Source organism: Podarcis bocagei (genome assembly GCF_964188305.1).
Source record: "Podarcis bocagei genome assembly, chromosome: 12".
NCBI lineage: Eukaryota > Metazoa > Chordata > Lepidosauria > Squamata > Lacertidae > Podarcis > Podarcis bocagei.
Window position 1 is genome coordinate 37,734,701 of NC_138137.1, and position 22,182 is coordinate 37,756,882.

Here is a 22,182-nt window from a genome sequence, read left to right on the forward strand (position 1 = left end):
GTAAAATACTTGATTCTTAATTAACTTGGTTGAAGCATCATGTTTGTTTAGGCCAAACAGCATTTTATAATAGATGCATATAGATGGTGGGGGTGGACAATTCTATAGCACAAAGCTTATTTCTCACCATCCTACTTGGCTGCTGCTTATATTGTACCTCCACGGTTGGAGGCAGTATGTCTCTGAGCACCACTTGGCTCAGTGGGGAGAGTTTTGTTGCACCCAATTCCTGCTTGTGGGCTTCCCATAGACATCTGGCAGGCCACTGTGATAGCAGGATTTGGTGACTTCATTTTACCTCTTGCTCTGTGGTCACATATCAGACATCAGAAACATTCTCATACCTTCAAATCAAACATATAAATATTGGCAGATGCTATTTTCAGGTAATATCTAGTCTTCCCAGAGCTTTGAAAGCATATTGGTTCCCTCCCACCCACCCACCCAACAAAACCCTCTCTGGGTTGGTAATAAAATGCTGATTAGGAAGTAACAGATGAGCATCATCCATGGCACACTGAAAACACAAATGCATTTGTAAAGCGAAGTGTTCCATAAAGCTGATCCCCACCCCCCGCCCTTTAAAGTGGCTATAAAAATGTTACGCTCTTATTCAGCATGTCTTCTTTAGCTCTGCAGTATTAAGTTAGACAAGACTAGAGGCAAAAACAAACCCAATTTTCCATGGGCAGAAGAAACTGGGGAATGTACTTTTATTTTAGTACTGGTAATAACCCATACAATACAAATTATGTAGCTTGACATTAAATCCCATGTTAAGTACACAATAGGGAGGTGTTAGGAGCAGAAGATGAGTTTTGTGCCTGTATGGGTTCAGGATTTTTCTGAATATGATCATAGATGATGCATACCTCTACCTAATGCTACAAAATATTTACACACTATTCAAATGCAGAAACTTTCATCTGCAGGAAAACAGCCCTGGGCTTCCCACAGCAGAGAATTCAGAAGCCTGGGAACAATTGCTGGGAAGACCCTCATAGTTTCTGCTTGGCAATCTGCTCCACTTTAAGGGAGCAGAAAGGCATGGAGTGGGGCCTTAGATTAATATGTGAGTCATTAAGCAGGGTGATATTGGACAAGGCAGTTCGTCAGGTATCCTGGGCCTAGTGTTCCTCACTTTATGACTGCAGCTTCCAATGATGCCTTGTCTATAGCCCTAATCAGTCATTTGTCTTCTGGGATAGCTAAACACATGAGCAGGAAGAGCTAAACACTACAAGAAGATCGAGCTCTAGAAGAGTCTGCTAAATAGGAAAGTTGGAATTAATGGAGTCTAAAATTGATTTAGTAAACTAGCTCTTTGATGGAGTGGAAACTAGAACTGCAGAAAGAAAGATACAGCTAATTGAAGAACATAATTTAATTCTTGAAGCAGAGTGTGAAGCTCACCGAGGGGTAGATTGCAGCTTTAATTGAAGAAGGATTTGTATGTTTCTATGCATATATGTTCCAGATCCTTTTAATGTGCTGTTTGTCCAAGGATATGCAGAAAACTATTACTTTCAACAGTGAAAATCAAACATGACTATGCCACGAAGACAAATGCCCCCCCCTCAACTCACTGGTAGTTAGAAAGACAAAGGCAAAGTTAAGAGTTGAGCTATGTGAGCTGGAAGCTGGAAGCAAAGCTGCAGGCTGGGAAGCCAGAGAGAGAGAGAGTCATGCCTAGTTTCCGCTTGAATCCAAGGCTGCAGATAGCTGCAGAAGCAAGAACCTTTTCGTGCTAATGCTGTGAGCCCCCCCATCATAGGCACAGGTTGTAAAGGTAAAGGGACCCCTGACCATTAGGTCCAGTCGTGGCCGACTCTGGGGTTGCCGCACTCATCTCGCTTTATTGGCCAAGGGAGCCAGCGTACAGCTTCCGGGTCATGTGGCCAGCATGACTAAGCCACTTCTGGCGAACCAGAGCAGCGCATAGAAATGCTGTTTACCTTCCCACCAGAGCGGTACCTATTTATCTACTTGCACTTTGATGTGCTTTTGAACTGCTAGGTTGGCAGGAGCAGGGACCAAGCAATGGGAACTCACCCTGTCGTGGGGATTCGAACCACGGACCTTCTGATCGGCAAGTCCTAGGCTCTGTGGTTTAACCCACAGCGCCACCCGTGTCCTGGCACAGGTTGTACATATAAATAAACTATAAATCATAAAGACACCACAGTCTCCATTGTGCCTCATTCCAAAGGAAACATGAACCCTGGGTAAGAGCCTAGAATGCCTGGAATCTCAAAATGCTCAGAGATCAAGGTGCTGTGCAACAGTTTGTTCAGTTCATCTCTTCCACTTTCTATTCTATAGTAGTAGCAGGGCTGGCCTGAGACATTTAGGCACCTGAAGTGAACCACAAAAACACCCCCCTGAACCAGGGAATAAGGGGTGAGTGAAGATCTACAACAGGAACAAGGGGGGAAATAAAGATCTGCATCAGAATCTGCTGTCGCTCTGGATCCTGTTGCCCCAAACTTCCTTGTGGGTGGACCGGCTCTGGTAAGCAGCATCCGTACATGCACACAGAGGGTCAAAAGCAGCTGTTACTGTTTATTAGATTTCTTACTGAGGTCCTAATGCTGCTTACAACAGCAAAAACAGTACAAATAAAATAAGTACAAATAAAACCAACCTACCATGCCCAACAACCAGCAGTTTAGACTCCATGCTATACTATCCTTTGCTTCTCTATACAGTGGTACCTCGGGTTAAGTACTCAATTCATTCCGGAGGTCCGTTCTTAACCTGAAACTGTTTTTAACCTGAAGCACCACTTTAGCTAATGGGGCCTCCTGCTGCCGCCACGCCACCGGAGCACGATTTCTGTTCTTATCCTGAAGCAAAGTTCTTAACCCAAGGTACTATTTCTGGGTTAGCGAAGTCTGTAACCTGAAGCGTATGTAACCTGAAGCGTATGTAACCCGAGGTACCACTGTATAACTGGTTAAGAGGAGCTCTTCTGTTTAAGTGAATGCAAGGGTAGCATCCAAAACAGCAGCATTTCCGAAACAGACAATCAGGCAATTAAGCATCTCTCAGGAAGTTAGTTACCATGGAGAGCAAAACACTGTCACCGCCAACTGCGTTCTCTGAACCTACCTGCTAGAAGCTAATCAGAATGAAGCAGAAAGCCATGTTAATTAGAAAACAAATTATCTAAACCCTGCCAATCAAGTCAGATGTAATGAAAACTGCAGTACATTTGCGGAAGTGTAACACTCAGAAAGTTAAATGGACTCTACAATGTACTTAAGCATCCAGACCACATAATTTTACCTGCACAGATATGTAACCATTTCCAAAAGGGGTAGCGACATAGCATCTTGCAGCAAAAGTGACTGGTGGCACCTGAAAGACAAACAAATTTATTATGACGTATGCTTTTGTGGTCTACAGTCTACTTCTCACAAACAATCTATTAGAGGAGAGAAAAATGACAGAACACTACTTGTTGTCAACAAGTCAAAATTAGATTATTTGTTTATTTATTACTTACTTACTTACTGTACTTACTTACTTACTTACTTACTTACTTACTTACTTACTTACTTATTTCCTTATAACCTGCCCATCTGGCCGGGCCTCCCCAGCCACTCTGGGTGGCTCCTAACAGAATATTAAAAACACAAAAAAATCAAACATTAAAAACTTCCCTAAACACTATATTCCCTAAATCACTATATGTTCAGTTTTCTACAGCCCATCCCAGACAATTACATTTCCCTCTTCCAAGCCTTGGATGGAAGTCCCGTAGTTGCTTACAAAGAGCTTCACACAACCTAAAACCAGTGGAGGTTGGTACATTGGGGCTGCTCCAACAACCTCCACCTGTCCTTAGTCAACCTACACCTGCCTGCCTTCTTTCTTATATAACCAGTCAGCTTCCTCCTCTTCCTCCTCAGTATTGCACTTGTAGAATGGGGACAAAGCTAGAATTTCCGAACTCTTCCTCTCATTGGCTCTAGCTCCACCTACTGTTAGGTTTCCTGCCTTCCACCCCATCATTCCCAATGGGCACCAGCCACCACTGCTTAAAACAGCTACTCAGCAACAATGACAGGGATATCTACACAGGGAGCAGACCCTGGGGCAGACTGATGCCACCAACTCCATCCACAGCAGTATTACAGGACCCGGTAATGTCATCCACCCCACCAGTGGTTCATTTACCAGCTCATCTTCCAAAGGGACATAAGTGATCATCCACCATCACTGCCCTTCTGCATTCTACATGGTGCAAAGAGGCCAGTCTCTATGAAAAAGAATAATGGAAACAAATCTGTCGTTGGACGTGGCCCGTGGGGAATACTTCGGCCTCCCAGGACACTTTGTAATTGGCCATCCTTAATCAAAGGAACTTCAGAAGAGGGTACAACTTAAAACCACTGGATACATCAAGAGGTTCAGTGCTACCACTTGTGGACTCAGTTGGCACAACTGATTTTTGTCATGTTGGCTTACCAGTGCCAGGATGTGTGTTAGCACCTAGTTTTTTTGTGAATGGCCACCGTTAGTAAGGTGATTTATCACCACCTGTACATGTCATATCTTTCTGACCTCACTGTTTATAATTCACCACACACACACAATGCACACACAAGCAAAATCATGTATGTGTGAAGTGTCCACAAAAGCTTACATCACAACACATTTTTAATTTTTAAAGTGTCACAAGACTCCTTGTTGTTTTTGCACATATGTTTTTAAAAAATGAGCCCATGGCATTGGTTCTCTGTTTATAATGGAATCTCAACTAGAGAATGACCACAAAGAGGTAAATCATTTTGGCTGATTTGGTCAATCGTTTTGCTAATACACAGGGCTTCTTGGGGGAATATGTAGACTGTAGAGTTAATGAACTAGTCCAAAATAATAGGTGATCTGTGGTTTGAAATTCTGGAGGCGACACACTGCCTCCCACATACCACCTACTGTAAACAGTGCTCCTGCCAGTTGGGTAGTGCTGCCATGCAGGAAAGGTTTAGACACAATGGGACTTTGGGGTCATCTAGTTCTCTAATTCTAGGATTTTAACTTTGGTAATCTTTAATGCAGCTTTGCAAATTTTTTAGTAGCTTATGATGACAACTGTAGCATAGCAAATCTATACATGGCCCAAGGACACAGATTTTCATAAACATCTGCTTAAGCATTTTACATTGTGCTGAGGGATTAGCCTCCCCCACTTTTTTCCTCTGGAGGCCAAATTACAGTTTATGTTTCCAAGGCAGAGTTGTTTAAGGATCTTCAGGAAAACCGGAGAGAGCAAACAAATATAATTTCAGTATTTAACGAATAGGTAATTGATTTCATTGCAATTACTTAAATTGTGCTCATTCTAGTATGTGAATCATCAGCGAAGTCCTAAAAGCTTGCTGAACCACTTTCACAAATTTCAGGACCAAAACATTATAGGATGAAGACTCAAACCTATTGGGCCTTGTATTATAGTTTTAAGATGTTGGACTGGGTAATTTGCATTCCCCTCCCCCTACAAAGTTGTGTTGATTAATGATGTGCTTACTTATGGAGACAATGGTTATTTGCAATTGTTTCTATTGTTGTTGTTTTGGATTGGCGTACCTATTGTTAATTGATATGTTGTGAGCTGTTTTGAACACAAACTTGTAGAAAAGCAACATGCAAACAAACAACACCTGGATCGCCAGTAGTACATGTGAAAAGGATATTTAAATGTCTTTAAAGATGGCTTGGATGAAGGAACAGAAATCAAATTTGGAGATGACACCAAACTGGGAGGGGGTAGATAATACCTTAGAAGACAGAATTTGGATTCAAGATGACCTTAACAAATTAGAGAACTTGGCCCAATCTAACAATATGAATTTCAATAGGGACGAATGTAAGGTTCTACACTTAGGTAGGAATAACCAGCTACACATATACAAGATGGGGGCCACCAGGCTTGCCAGTAGAACAAAAGGATCTAGGGGTCTTAGTAGACCACAAGCTTAACATGAGTGTGATGCAGCAGCAAAACAAAGCTAATGCTATTCTAGGCTGCATCAACAGAAGTATAGTGTCAAGGGAAGTAATAGTCCGACTCTATTCTGCCTTGGTCAGACCACATCCGGAGTACTGTGTCCAGTTCTGGGTACCACAATTTGATGCTAAAGTTCCATTTCTATGATGCTTGCTGTGTTGCTGACATATGTGGGCCCTTGACATGCATGTGGTCCTTAGACATGACTCACACTCCATGTGCACATCTGGGCTGGGCTGGGCATACTCCAAAGAGGTTTCCATGATGCTTCTGGGCTTGTATGTCATGAGTATTTATATAAGGTTCCATCAGTCAACAAGTGATGGACATGTATTTCAGAAACAGCTACAGTTCTACCTTAGACACCACTAACTACAAGCTTGCTTCCCCCAAGAGTATCTGTTTTAATATTTTATGCCCTGCTGACACTTGAGCACCAAGTCATAAAACCGACATTTGGGAAGGAAATATTACTTCTCTTCTATGCACCCTACCCTTCCTATCTGAACTCTGTGAAGGAGGCTAGATTGAGCAACTGTAACTTGCCCAAGGCCACCCACTGGATTTCATAACTGAATGGAAATAATAGTAGAGCCATGACACCATATTGGTTCCAGTGAATCTGGCATGTACTGTGTCGAAGAATGATGCAGACATTTAGTATTCTACTAAATTAGCAGTTAGGCCTGTTTTGCTACCTAGAGCCTATTGATTTCTTTAAAACTATATCAATATAAATGGCTTGTGAACCACCCCATAAATTTCCTAGGATTTATATACCCATGGATATTACAGATATCCTCAGAGGTAAATTCCCCCCCCCCTCCTTGTCCCTATAGCATGCAGGGAAATTATTTATGCTATCATCTGTATCCCGAAATAACAAAAAAGAAGGGTTCAGGGTTTGTTGTAAACCACTCTGATGTTTTTACTATAGCATTCCCTGTCAGTAATTACCTGGACCACTGAATTAGCATGTCCCTTGAGATCCCCCATACATTCCCCCACAAAACTCTGTTTGCTAGTGTGCGCTGAATAATGAAATTTATCTGTTTAATTCTTGCAAGCCAGAAGAAGTTGGTATTGTGATAGGGAAACATAATTTTAAAAAACATGTCCCTTTTTTTTACCAATTAGATGCACAGATAAAAGTGAAGACTGTGTTCTCTAGCCTATTTATATAACCATAAAAATGATTTCAAATCACAAAGGCTAATCTAAAGTTGATATTATATGGATTTTTTTTGGTATCCAGCAAGTCACCTTGTAAGAACAAATGCATGATGCCGTTCTACAGTTGGGGAAAGGTAGGCTATAAAGGTATGAAGATAACGAAATAATTTAAAAAATTGGCTGCTTGTCAGTTGGAGGCCTTGAGGCATTTTTTTTTTTTTTGTACCATTCAAATTTTGCAGTTCCATGCCTGACTTTTGTGGAGATCTGAATTAATAAATAAGAAAAAGGAGTACTGAGCTTTAAACATTATCTCCCCTGCACCCCATTTAAGAAAGTTTTTGGGCATGTTTCATTTTGTTTTACAATATTATTTTTAAAACTTAAATGCCATTTATTTGTGGTTGGAATTATATGCTACTCAAACTGGAAAAGGTAGAAACAAAATATTTTGCTGCTTCTGGGATTAGTGATAATATTGATTTAAAAAGTCTCAGAGACCCACACCAAAAAAGGTCAAAGTACTAAATTGCCATTTCTGCCTTTGTAAATCTTTAGAAATTCTACACAGTTAAATCTAAAGCCTTTTGCAAACGCCTCTCTTTAGTTCCTCAGCAGCAGATGGATTTGCAGATGACCCATATTAATTTATGATTTAATGTCTCCTGATAGGGAATCATTGCATGCTGTTGGGACTCACTGCAGTAGTAATGCCTTTTGCTACAGTAAATGTCCTTAAAAGCAGGATCCGGATCAATGCCAATCTTATATTCAAATATCAGTGATTATTAATGGATAAATTATTTTGCCAAAGTGCTTTAAATATTAACTAAAATGGAAGCAGATAAATTTCATTTGGGAGTTTCTTTTTATGTTGCAGGGGGGAAATGATTAAAAAATAAACAAGTACGTTTTTAAATAAAATCCTTATTTCATATACCGCACTAGTTACAAATAGGTAGCCGTGTTGGTCTGCCATAGTCAAAATAAAAAAATTCCTTCCAGTAGCACCTTAAAGACCAACTAAGTTAGTTCTTGGTATGAGCTTTCGTGTGCATGCACACTTCTTCAGATACACTGAAACAGAAGTTGCCAGACCCTTCTATATAGTGAGAACTATAACTCATACCGCACTGTATGAGTTATTGGTTGTAGCCCAATCTGCACTATGCATTTAAAGCAGTAAAATACCTGAGTTCTATGGGAAAAGGGATTTATTAAAAACACTCTGGGAATCATAGCTTTGTGAGGGGAATAGACGTCTCTTAACAACTGAGATTACAAAATCTTTGTGCACAATCTTTTCCTTTATCTGTCCAAGGGATGTGGAAACTGTGACCCTCCAGATGTTGTTGGATTCCAGCTCCCATCAGTCCCAGCCAGCATCAGCAATGGTTAGGGCTGATGGGAATTGTAGTCTAGCAACTTCCAGAGGGCCACTGATTCCCCATCCCAACCTACCCTATGCAGAATAAACATGCAGACACACACTTGAGCCTCGCGACTGTTGCAGTGAGTGTGGAAGGAACCCAACCTGAGCAGAGTTCATAGCCCTTATTCGCATGATCTCCACAGGCTCCATCCCATACTTCAATAGGATGCAGTTACACTCCAGACAGTTATATTAGCTTGCATAGTTTCTATTTTGAATGCTGGAACCAAAAAATCTCTTGGGTTGTCTGCCTATCACCTATCTTCTCAACCTCAGCATTAAGTGTGGTGTTAGAACCTTTGAAATAAGTTCCTTCTTAACTCATAAGAACATAAGAATAGACTTCTGGGTTGAGTCCAGTGGCCCATTTAGTCCAGGATCTTGTTCTCACAGTGAACAGCCAGATGGTAAATTAAGTTTAAAGTCCTCATGGTCTCCATAATGGGGTCGTTTAAATGGAAACAGGAAGCTGCCTTATACTGAATCAGACCATTAAGTCCATATAGGTAGCTCAGTATTGTCAGCACTGGGTGACAAAGCCGATATGCTATCACTGAGATATGGCCTTTCCTTCACCTGGGCTTCAGTCCAACTTTAGGGTTGCAATGAGGCTGATGTGAGGGCAAGGAGGAGATACTATTAGCCGGCAACCGCAATCCTCCTTAAAAGAATTGGATATAATAAAAATGCTCCTCAGTATTCAAGCTTTTGTCCTCTGTTTTTCTTTAACTAACAGAACCCCCAGATCATGTTTATATTTATATATCTGCAATACAATCTCTTTAAAGATATACAAACATGCCCCATCCCCTGTATTGCTCGACTTCATGTAATAGCAAGAGAAGTCTCTCTCTCTCTCTCTGTCTCTCCCCCCCCCCCCCGTGTTTTCCACATGAGGACGTTCAGATCCAGAAATAATGACTTTGACTTTAGCCAGACCCCTACAGGTGGCAGATAACAAGAAAGGTGGGCCTGATTGAAGAAGACAAGTGTGGGCCGCCAGGGTCACATTCCAAATGGTCTTTAGGGGATAAAACTGAAAAGAATTTAAAGCCATCACTAGACAAGATTTCAGTGACACAGAATCTTAATGAATTTGATTTCTATCAGCCTGGTTTTTCCTCCACTAGAATATAGCTTTAAATAACAAAAGGGCAGAGGGCCAGTTGCCTTATGTTCGCTGGGTCATGAGGCCTTCTTTCTGCACACAATTATCAGCAGCAAGCATTTTGTGCCAGTCCCCCCTTCCTCAGGAGCTTGAGAACTGAGGGAAAGGAAAGGTTTCTTTTCTCACAAAGGAATTGGTTGAAAGCCTTGTTCTCTGAGATGGTAGGTAAAATGTTTGTTCATGCCAAACCCTACACCAGGAGTCGCCAACCTTTTCAGATCAGCAGGCACATTTTACAATTTTGAGAGAGTGCTGGAGCTGCCAGTCACAAAATAGCTGCTGCTATGGAGGTGCATGTCGTAACACAAAATGGCTGTCAAAAGGAGAGAGGCAGTCCTGCCTTCCCCTGACAAACATACCATGGGAGGTCAGCTATGTCCTGATAGTCCTGAATGTGGAGGGCACTGCCATTTTAGTTTTAATTTCAGTATTGTTTTTATTGCATTTAATACTGTGATTTTAATTCTTATGAAAGGTGCCTTGGACAGTGGTAAGGCAGGCTACATTTTAAAAAAACAAACAAAAAACCCCCAAGAGATAGATTATTATTATCATATCTGTGCAACCTTTTGAAAAACAAGTGCAAAAGTTTGATGTAATCAAAGCCACATACTGAAAGACGTGGCTTGAATCCAGGTTCCTCCAGCCTGAACCACACTTAATATGAACTGGGGAAAAAGTAATCATTCCATGCTTGCCTCCTGCTGAAAACAAAAAGGGCTACTATGTGTGCATGTCAGCCACTTCTGCACCTCAATAGCGAAAGGCACATAATTTCTCCTTTCTTTTCCTCTCTTCTCCCTTTAGCCATGAGCATTGATAGATAAGATCTGTCTACTTGCAAAATCGCTTTAGTTGCTTGCTAGCTACCCCCTCAATCTCTGCACACACATGACACTTAATTACCTTTAATTATTTTTGTTACGTTTACAGTTAGAGCAGCTGGGAGGCACTCATTTTTCCTTTGCTCAAGTTCAAAAAATGCCTAGCTTGTGGTTAGCTGCATATTTTGTTAAAAAACACACAAAAGATGTCGTGAAGAATGAACACGGTGGAAAATGAACACACCAGTATTTCCCCAGAGGTAAAATAAATCCAGTAATAATCTTCCAGAGGTTCACTAATCAAACACCGACATCTTTTTCTTTTGCAATAAATATAACAAAGAAAGTGATTGTTAGTCCTATGGCACACTTCTGAACACCTGGACTCTGAAAGAAAGAGCTGAGCCTCCAAGAATGTAAAACAACAAGGAACACAAATATGACAAGATTGCTGAGGCGGTAAATGCGCAGAAGGTAAGACTAAACAACAAAGGAGTGAGGAGCCGAGTAGCTTCAACCCTGCTGTTGTGTGCTACTCCCTGATGTCTACACATACAGCATGAACATGAGGCCCCCTTGAGGGATGATGGCTGTATAAGCAGACACCAAGACACCATGTGCAACGTCCAGGACAGAGCCATTCAATATAGCCCTGCTTCTTGCGCCCATGTTCAACAAGGGGTTGGACAACACTCAAATAGGGCTTAAATCTGTCAATAAATGGGATTGCTAATTCCTGACATTGGGCAGGGCTCAGAGAAGGCCCTTCATTTTTGTACATGTGGGGCCTCCGCATTCCCTCTCCAGCTGAAGCTTCCTAGTTCTGCTTCCTTCCATCTGTTGTCTTCAGCCTTGGGTCCCCAGATTTTGTGGAACGACAACTCCAATTTAGCCAATGGCCATGGATGGTGGAAATGGTAGCCCAACAACATCTGGGGACCCACGATTGAAGAACACTGCTGTAGGGGATCCCTTGACCCTTGAGAATGGCTTTTTAGGAGATGTACTGGGATACAGTGGAATGGAGAAGGTGAAAAAGATCCATTGCATGGGCATTACTCTGTCTGCAATTTTCTGGATTCCCTCCATTAGATATGTGTTCATGGATGCATTTGATATACTTTCTGAGTAGGGAAGAGTCTGTACTAGAATAGCAGATTGTGACCAGGGATTAAACTCCAATTGGTGTAGAAACAGATTCTCTGTGGCTTTTCACATTGGCCCAGTAATCTCAAGACAAGGTGGGTGGGGGTGGTGATGATCGTGAATGGTGTAGTGTTCATCTCAGTTGAATTTACTTAGGTGCAGGGCTTTTTCTCATTCAGAACTCACTGGAACTCAGTTCCAGCACCATTGCCATTACAAGGGTGCCTAACATGGTAAGTTCTGGCACCTCTTTTTATAGAATAGCATTGCAGGTGTTTCAGTTCAATTTCATTACAAATTGCACATCTGAAAAATAATAATACTTAGGCTGGGTCCAGATTAAGTAGGCAGGATTCATTTCCCAAATAAGCCAGTAAGATTTAAGCCACACCTAACTGATTCAATGGATTTCAACAGTACTTAATTCAGTCTGGATCTATCCTATGGTGTTTACATTCTGGATGTTTTTGCAGTATTACTAGCAAAGTCTAAGTCAAACTTTCTTTTTCTAAATTCTGTCTTGATTGGTTTATACTTCTTTTTCTTTTTTTGAGAAAAAGGAAGAGAGAAATAACAATTAAAACTTTAACTTGATTCATTTTTTCTAGTACAAATAGCTTCTCTTTGAAAGGAACTTCTGTCTCAATGATTCATTAGAGGTAACCACCCATATCTTAGTTCATCAAAAGTTCATTACATTCCAATCTCTTTAAAATGCTGAGTCAGAGGAAATGATAATGGAAGAAGCCTAGAAAATAATATATCCAAAAACTGAGTACAGTTGTAAACGTCTTATGTAGGGGTTGTAGTGCTCTTTATTTCTTTCCTATAACATTTGACAACTGACATATTTTATAATCAAGAATGCAGATCTACTTAGTTTTCTCTTTGCATTCAGACACCTGAAAATTTCATTTTCGGGACCAATACTAGATCAGTTGTTCTATTTAAGGAGATTCGGTGGCTCCAAATCTTTGCATCTTCTGTGCTCACTTTGGAAGCCTAGAGGTATTTGGAAGCAAATCTGCACTTCTCAATCTTAAGTGCAAAACTGAGCTATGGCTTAGAGACCAAGCGATGATGATAGCTGAGGTCTGGTCTCCCATAGTCTAGTCCAGTGTTTCCCAACCTTTTTTGGGCAAAGGCACACTTGTTTGATGAAAAAAATCTTGAGGCACACCACCATTACAGCCCCGTGACGTCAGCGCGCAGCGTCACGCCGGGAGGGACGCACGAAAGTGTAAGTTTCAATTTTTTCCCCTCCCCCTTGCCGGGGAACCTCCAAGCTTTGGGGGTGGGGGGGAGGAGGCAGCAAAGCGAGGCAGGAAGGAGAGCGCGGCTTGGCTGGGTGAGCTTTGGCAGGGGCAGGGAATGAGAGCCGTGAGGCGGGCGCTGCGGACGGAGGCGCTGCCCGCCGAGCTTGCAGGCAGCCAGGCAGGCAGACGGTGAGAGCCCCGCGCTGGGCGGCCTCTCCTCGCCGCCGCCGCCCCGCCTCTCACCGCCCGACTCGCCCGCCTTTCTCCAGGCAACATCTCGCGGCACACCAGGCAACATCTCGCGGCACACTAGTGTGCCGCGGAACAGTGGTTGGGAAACACTGGTCTAGTCTTCCCTGAGTTTTGCATCTGCACCAGCCTGCACTAAAGGCCTTTGCAGATGATCAAAACTAATTTTAAAAATTCATTAAACACCATTTGCAGTTCACTGTTGGGCTTTAAACATTAAACAGCACTAGCTCAGATCAAGCGCTAGTAGTGTAAGATGCTGGGTTTTCTCAATGATTAACTATTGCAGATATGATTTCTCTTAGATGAGGGACCTTAGACCTGGGGGCTGAATATAGCCTTCCAGCCCTTTCCATCTAGCCCTCAGCTCTCTCCTCAGGACACCCCCCTCCCACTTCCCTACTTCAAACCATCCTTTAGGGCGGGATTTCCCAAACCTGGGTCTCCAGCTGTTTGTGGAGTATAAGTTCCATTATTCCTAGCTAACAGGACCGGTGGTCAGGGATGAAGGAAGTTGTAGTTCAACAACAGCTGGTGAACCATGTTTGGGAAGCCCTGCTTTAGGGCTTTTATTTCCTTTTCTGGAATGTGTCCTTCAACTTTAATAACACTTTTCTGGAGGGAGAATAAAGACTTCAGTGTGCCACTTTATCATGAGATGACTGGAAAATGGAGTTATGATATCATCTCTGAAATTAAATATATACATGCATGCTGAATCAAAAAGTCCATGGAAATAACAATTTCCCCTCTCACATGTGCTGTTACCGCAGGAGAAGATTGAAAGCTGTTTTAACATTCTTGTCTTAACACCAGGCAAGTCTACAAATCTGTACATTGTGCGATATTTCATTTGATTGGGAAGAACAATGAATATTCAGAAGTTAACCCTCTTAGTTTTATTGCACCTCTCTTTTCCCCCATCTGGCCATTACCTTATCTGCTTTGAATAGAAAGCTGAATTGTTGCCAAGGTTGCTTCACTTTCTCTTAAACCGTAGCTTTGCCTGACTCAAAAATTCCAGTCACTACGAAGTTTGTAGCAAAAGGCCAATTAACTAATTTCACCAGCCTACTGAAAGGAGTAGACTTTTTCTAATGAAGGCTGTTTAGCAAACGTAAGGCTATATAGTAAAGTTTCATAAGAACATAAGAGGGTGCCTTCTGGATCAGCCCAAGGCCATCTAAATTTGCAGTCTTCACCACATCGCAAGTGGGGAGAGCGCTATTTCACTCAGTCTGCCATGTAGACTTTCCATAACCATCAAGCTAGCCGTGAGGACAGGATGCTGTACTAAATGAGTCTTTGATCTGATCCAGCAGGACCTTTATGGCAGCAAATTACTGGTTCAAATACGCGCTGTGTGTCTCTCCTGAATTTTCCTCCATTCAGTTTCATCAGATGACCCCAAATCCTAGTGTTATGGGGGGGGGGGACTTCTCTGTCTACTTTCCACACACTGCGAAAGCTTGTCAGAACAAAAATGCCTTCAGTTGTGGGAGTCCTTGTAGCTTCCCTACATCTTCTGCTGCGAGTACAGATGCAATGATTTATTTTTTGCAAAGCTTTCCTGAAATTCCTTATCCCCCTTATCTGATTTTTAAATGTATCTTTAATACTTTAAAAGCAGTGTGTGTGTGTGTGTGTGTGTGTGTGTGTGTGTGTGTGTGTTGGTCCTAATGTTTTTAGTGAAGGGCTTCTTATCCTCCTCCCCGCAAAAAATCTGTTCACATTTTTGCCTGAGCTAGGTTGCGTTTAGTTCTCATTTGAGTAAGAATTTCATTTTCTGACAGAAACCTTCTTGCATGCAATAGCTGCCTAGAATCTGCTTTTTAAGAATGCTGAAGTCTTCTTGGACATGGAAGATGTATTTCAGACTAGGAATCAAACTCCTAAACATGTTTTGTGGAATCCCCCACCCACACAAAACCGTAAGTGTGATGATGGTCTGGAAATATATTATTGGCTTATGAAGTATCATCATTTCCAAAGACAGTCAAAGCTTTCTCTCAAACTATCCTCTTCTCTCCCTCTTATGGCCCCCAAATGGCTATAATATGGTATCTCGCTAGCTTGTTAGTTTCTGCAGGACTGCATTTTGTGTGTGCAAGATGTACGTTTTTGCTGACCTGTTACAAAGACACCTGAGTAATGAGCCATGCAGTAAAACTTCCAGAAATCCTCTATAAATAGCATTTTCTAATTCAAGGGAGGATGTAACACTCTTCTCTTTTGTTCAGGCACATGATTTAAGAATACCAAAATGCACTATATAACCAGTTACCAAGTAGGGCTGGCAGATTTGGCAGTTCTCCAGCGACAGTACAAAATGTAGAGAGATTATCTTATTTGGGACACTACTCAACATCCACATCTTCTTGTTGCTGCTGCTGTGGTTGTTGCTATTTTACAAATTAGTTTTTTGTGACCATGCACAAAGGTCACACAGGGCTCTTGTAGCACAGGAAGTTCAGAAACTGCTGTACAAATGGTTGAGAGAGCCTCCCATTTTAAGTTGTGTTTCATGGCAGTCCACATTCTATGGGCTATATTCATGGACCCAATCATGTCACCAAGAGTGGCCCATTAGGAGATTTCTCTATGGGTACCAAATGCACCGTCTTAAGCCCATACTTTTTTGCTGCTTCTTGCAATCTCTTAAAGTGCCCCCACAATCCTCTAAAACAGTAGAGTGGATTCTGGGACACCCTCTCATTTTGTACACAGGGTGACACAAAGCCTGTGATGACACAAACACATCAGGTATCCCTGCAAACACTTCCTCCTACAAATTTCTGGCAAAGAAAGCAGCTACCCTGTTACTGTTCAGGTTGCTGTATTTACAGTTTTCATTTGAATTCAACCCTTCAGCACCATCATTCAGAGGAAAGCAAAGCAAATACCTCACAGCCTGTAATTTACCGGTACTCAAAATAATTTAACTATGCTTTCTGTACCCACAACACACTTATTCTGTGATTTCCAGTCTTTAGGGATATTTCAAAGGGGTTTCCTTTTTTCCATCTCTGGTTTAGTATCAGATCGTGGATGATGTCTTAATACTCAGCAGCTGCATTTTAATGCGAACCTACCAAATGTACAGGTCCCAAACTAATACACAAATCTAAACACTGCTCTCCTTTGAAATTCTCATTTCTCCAAACTTTGCAATGCAGTCCTTCAATCAAGGAACATGTGTAAAAATATATTATTGCAAAAGTGTATACAAAGATCTATACTAGAGAAAGGTACATACAAAAAATGTCTTCCGTTAGGGGGAAATGGCTTGAGAAATTCATATATTCTAGGCAAAATTTCATACAAAATGCAAATACTGAGAGAAATGAACCCAAAAAAACATGAATTTTCATGCAGACTTTTAATGGATATTAATGAAAATGCAGACATATATTTCAATGGGGTGAACCAAATCTGATTGGAAAAAGGAGAAACTGAGAAAAAACAATGTTGACAGATTCACCCATCTTCAGCTCAGTCATTTGTGCAGTGGTAATAGGTAAGATTTTTATGCTGTTGGCCAATGATAGCTGCTTGATAAGTGTACCACATATTTGTCACATTCGCACTTCACATGTGTAGCAGTTAATTTAAAATATAGGCTTACATATAAAAATGTAATTTGTGAGTCAAACTACTATATTCCTATGACAAAATGTTTTGTTCTATTCTATTTTTATCCTACCCATCCTTTGAGGAGCTTAGAGCAACACAGAGCTCATGGTTCCCCTCTCCACACTTTATCCTCACAACACTGTGAGATAGGTTGGGCGGAGAGAGGCTGGGCAGGAATTTGAACCAGAGTCTCCCTGGTCCTATGTAATCCCTGATTATTGGACTACAAATCCCATCAGCCCAAGATATCATGGCCAATAGTCAGGGATGATAGGAGTTGTAGTCCAACAACATCTGGAAGTCCAGAGTTTCCCTATCCCTGCTCTTTACTTTGCTGGCTTCCAAAATAGGAATTTTGACTGAGGTAACAGATAAACAGATATCATTTTATTTTTATTTTTGACATGATTAGGCTAGCGTAGATTATAATGATTTTGATCCACCCTTCCATTTAATTTTCCTGATTTCATTACAGCAGAGCAGTTTTCTAATATAGATGCAATATCCACGGCCATGCCCTTCTGCTTGTTTGCGTGACTCTTTTTGAAAAACGGTTCCTGCCTTCTGAGAATGCTTAGAGAAAGGGCAAAAGTTTTAGGAGACCAGTGCGAAGAATAAATTCACTTTCTTCTAGGGTAGCTACCTGCAGGGTAGCAGAAAGCTTAAAATTTTTAGTTTTTAAGAATCCAGGGACCTGCACTTGTGTTACAGCAACACAGAGAATTGTTAGGGTTTTTATGAAAACACCACAGACAGCAAGTCTCTACAGGAGGCAAAGGAGGCAAAGGAGAAATATTATTCCTTACCACCAGAGAAATAAGAGATTGATTCAATCCTTTCCCTCTGAACCAGTTTTGCTTTGAGGTGACTGGAAATACCGTATTTTTCTGTGCATTAGACGAGGTTTTTTGACTAAAAAATCATGGCAAAAAACTGGGGTCGTCCAATACACGGATAGTGGCATCGGTTGGTGGGAGCGCAGCTTCCCCCAATGCCATAGTGAGCAGGGAGTGATCTGGGGGGTGTTTCTTGCCCGCAGCTGCATGGGGGGCGGGGGAGAAGCTGCACTCTGCCAGTCAGCTTGTTGGCAGGAGTGAAACTTCCCCTGATGCGGCTGGCACTCCCTGGGTCATTTCCCGCATGTGGTGGCATCAGAGGAGGTTGCGCTCCTGCTAACCAGATGGCTGGCAGGAACACAACTTCCACCGATGCCAGTGTATGTGGGAAGCACTCCCTGGATCATTTCCCGTGCGCGGTGGCATAAGGGGAGGCTGCGCTGCTGCAAACCAGATGACTGGCGGGAGCGCAACTTCCCCCATGCCACTGTGCATGGGAAACAATCTGGGAGTGTTTCCTGACCACAGCTGCGTTGGGGGGGGGGGAGACTCAACAACTTTGGGCCATCTCCCCTCATTTTCTTAAAATGGAGTCCCCCCAAAGAAGGAGTGTCTTATACAAGGGGGCGTCTTATAGACAGAAAAGTATGGTATGTGTATTTCTGGGTAGCTAAATGTTTGTCACATTGAGAAAGAATAATTATTTTTATTATTTAAAAGGAAAAAGGTTGAGTTGTCTAAAAAAGAGAAGAGTGTTACAGCTATGAAGGTAAATGCAAACACCTTAATGCTTAATATTTCTGTGCTAAAGAACAAGAACATTGGAAATATTACTGCAAAGCAAACCCAAGTCCTTATTTAAACTATTTGCCATCCAAGTTAGTATTTAGCTTTGCAGTTTCTGGTGAAGAATATGCCAACAGAGATTCTACCACCACTAACAGAGGCGGCAGCAGCGGCAGCATTATTAAATAGCCTTCTAAGCAGTTTACAAGTATAAAATCCAATTACACAAGCATTAAAATACTGTTTGCGGGTGCAAGACACCCTAAATTCCAGATCCAGCTAGTGTTAGAATTAAATTAAATTCTAATTAAAACTGGTTGCTAGACTCATGTGTGCATTTGAACTGTGTACTAGATGCCTCAAGCCCTCTGGAATCAACATGTATCAAAAGCTAATTAAGCCAGGACTAGCCTCTTACATGAGCTGATAGTCTGGGGGTAATGAATGTTTAGGATCAAGGGCAACTTCCATTTGCAAATGAGTGGGCTTACTCCTTCCCTCCCTTAACTGAGAGTTAGTTTGAAAAGACAATGCCAGTGTTTTAGGTTAGGATTTTAGAATTGCAGTTGGGAGTTATGCGGCAGAGATAGTAAGCAGTGGGTTTGAGAGTAACGTTTGAGACAAATAGTTGGGTGACAAATCTAACCCACCCCCCACCCCCTCCTGACATTGGATGCAATAGGAGTGAAGCTATAGGAGTGAAGTTATCCCTTTCCCTAAGAGATGTCCTATTTTCCTATTAGCTTCCCCATGTGATTTTTTATTCACGAGCCATTGGATTTTCTAGAGATTCCTAAATCTCAAGCGAGTATTAAACAGCATATGCATTTCTTACAGGGAGTTTTGCATGCAAAATGAAAATCCACCCTCCAGTGTGGAGTAATGGTTTTAGTTGTTGAGTATGTGTGGGTGTTGGGAAAGATTGAGGGCACAAGGAGAAGGGGATGACAGAGGATGAGATGGTTGGACAGTGTTCTCAAAGCTACCAGCATGAGTTTGATCAAACTGTGGGAGGCAGTGGAAGACATAAGTGCCTGGCGTGCTCTGGTCCATGGAGTCATGAAGAGCCGGACACGACTAAACGACTAAACAACAACATGTATGATTAGCATTGGGTCAGGAATGGCTGAAACAACTTCATTTATGATATGAATGTTCCCAAGATACTTTCTCTTCAGTAGTTAGTCAGCTTTAGTTAATATAAATCGGTCCTGCTGCCAGTGCAACATAAGCAAAAATGGGGAGGAGTGAGTATCTATCACTTGCTAAATGTCATGCCTCCTCTGTGCATTGTACATTAAATCCCAGGACCAATATTTAATGTCTTTTCTGTCTCAGAGTGCAGAGCTAGCCCTGCCAATTCACACTGAATCAATTCAAGCAGTAATACATGTTTAATTTAGCACAGAGCAGATGACTCGCACTGGCAAGAAATACCTACTGGATGATAGCTTTGGCAGTAATCCACACCCAACAAATGATAGTCCAAATATTTCCATCCTATTAGTGAGAGTTATGGGGCAATTCAGTTGGGTTACAGCTTGATAATTAAGGTTTTAACTTGTTCATAAATGACCTGGAGTTAGGGGTGAGGCAGTGAAGTGCCCAAGTTTGCTGGTGACACCCAATTATTCAGGGTAGTTAAAACAAAAAGGGATTGCAAGGCGCTCCACAAAAAACGTGAATGGGCATGAAACATCCATATGCAGTTCATCTCAGTGGTACAACCTCTCACTTATTTACTGCTGGATATGGCACCTAATTTATTCTTATACGAAGCCTGATTATTAATGAGCAGGTCAGTTTGTGTGGCAAAATACATTGTCGGCATAACCAGGTGACATCTGAAGGTACAGAAGTTGGCCACTGATCCCCCCTTATGGTAGATCATTGCTAATTATCTAAAACAATGGAGATACAGTGGTACCTCGGGTTAAGTACTTAATTCGTTCCAGAGGTCCATTCTTAACCTGAAACTGTTTTTAACCTGAAGCACCGCTTTAGCTAATGGGGCCTCCTGCTGCTGCTACGCCGCAGGGCCACGATTTCTATTCTCATCCTGAAGCAAAGTTCTTAACCTGAGGTACTATTTCTGGGTTAGCGGAGTCTGTAACCTGAAGCGTATGTAACCCGAGGTTCCACTGTACTGATGAATTACCACACCTACTCATGTCTCAAATTGGTGAACATTGTATACTGATTGCTAAATCAATCCTCTTTATCAGCAGTTCCAGCCCTATCATTAGGCAGATCTCCTTAGATGGCAGTCAACATTTCAATCAAGCTATCCACCAATATCCCAATATTTTTTTCCCTAATTAGTGCAAACCCCATTTGTGTATTATGTTAAGTTGGAAATTTTTTTGCCCACGTGTACATCATTTTACATGTTTACATTGAAATGCATTTCCAATTTTAATGCCCACTCACTGTGTCTGGAGCTCCTCATGACACCTCATCCTTTTATTTTTCCACCATGAATAATTTGGTGTCAATAATACAATCAGTGTAGCGTATAAATGGATTGATTTTATTGTATACTAGAGTACACATTGCTGTCATAATAGGAGTTTGTTTTTGTAATTCTTGCTGTAAGTACAAAGTGTACTTACAAAAAGTTAACTTCAAAAGAGCCCCATTTCATTTGACACAAGAAATGCAATTTGAATGGGTTGCAGATCTCAGCCAAAATAGTATGCTTAGGTTATGACCTGCCATTGATTTTACAGAAGAAAATATTAAGCTTCCATCGAATCCCTTTTAACTGTTTTAGAATTGATCCATGTTAGAGCTCCAATGGAAAGAGAAAGAAATCGGATAATCAGATTTGACATTTTTGTTATTGTATACTTTTGCTATCTTGATAGGAATTAAATTAGAGCAGATTTGCACTTGGGCTCAAAAGTCTTGTCCCACACATCAGGGACCGAGGTGCTATTTTAAAATCTACATTCTTATTGAAATTGATTGGCAGGTATTTGTGGAACAATAATTGGGATATGTACACAAATCCCTAACGATGCATTATCAGGGTTTGATTTTGTTATCACTAGGGTTGTCAACCAATCCAGCAAATTACAGTAAATGGATTTCATTAACTGATTAAATCTGCATACACCTGTATGTGAATAAAACAATAGTTTTGAAGAAAAAAAGTGTTATTTGGCCTTTTTAGCTGATGCCTGCCTGTGCTGCAGCAGGCATTATCTTAAAAAAAGAGAGAAAAGTGTTTTCCTTCCAATAATCTGCCACCTATAGCTTTTATCAGTTCTTACATCAAAAGTAAAAAAATAGTTGCCTAATTTAAATGGAGGCACCTTTTAAGTTGATCAGAAGATTTTTGATCGATTTGTCTAACCAATTACTCAATGGGGAGGGTGATTTTGTGGCACCCACTCTTGTGTTGGTTGACGTCTGCAACAGGGCTAACATAGTAACACATTTGTGTACTTCTACAAGTTGAATCAGCAGCAAACATTAGTTGTAAAAACACCCACAGACACACTCACAGTGTGAATCGTGAATTAGGATGTTGGTCACTGATCATGACCATATTATGTATGCAGAGAAGGCACCATCAGTGTGTGTTAATAGCTGGAAAATGCTCTGATGTTGTTGAATCTAGCACACAGATACCCTCACTCCAGATACAGAAAGCAAGTA

General features: G+C 41.4%; 1 long non-coding RNA gene across 2 annotated transcripts in view; it reads right to left on the bottom strand.

Moving 5' to 3' along the window:
* LOC308569418 overlaps nucleotides 1-22,182 on the bottom strand; it is a 93,118-nt gene that overhangs the window by 33,629 nt on the left and 37,307 nt on the right. For both annotated transcript variants that reach the window (XR_014000706.1, XR_014000707.1), the window contains exon 5: nucleotides 3,289-3,360. This is a non-coding gene — a long non-coding RNA (uncharacterized lncRNA). The remainder of the gene's footprint in view (nucleotides 1-3,288; nucleotides 3,361-22,182) is intronic.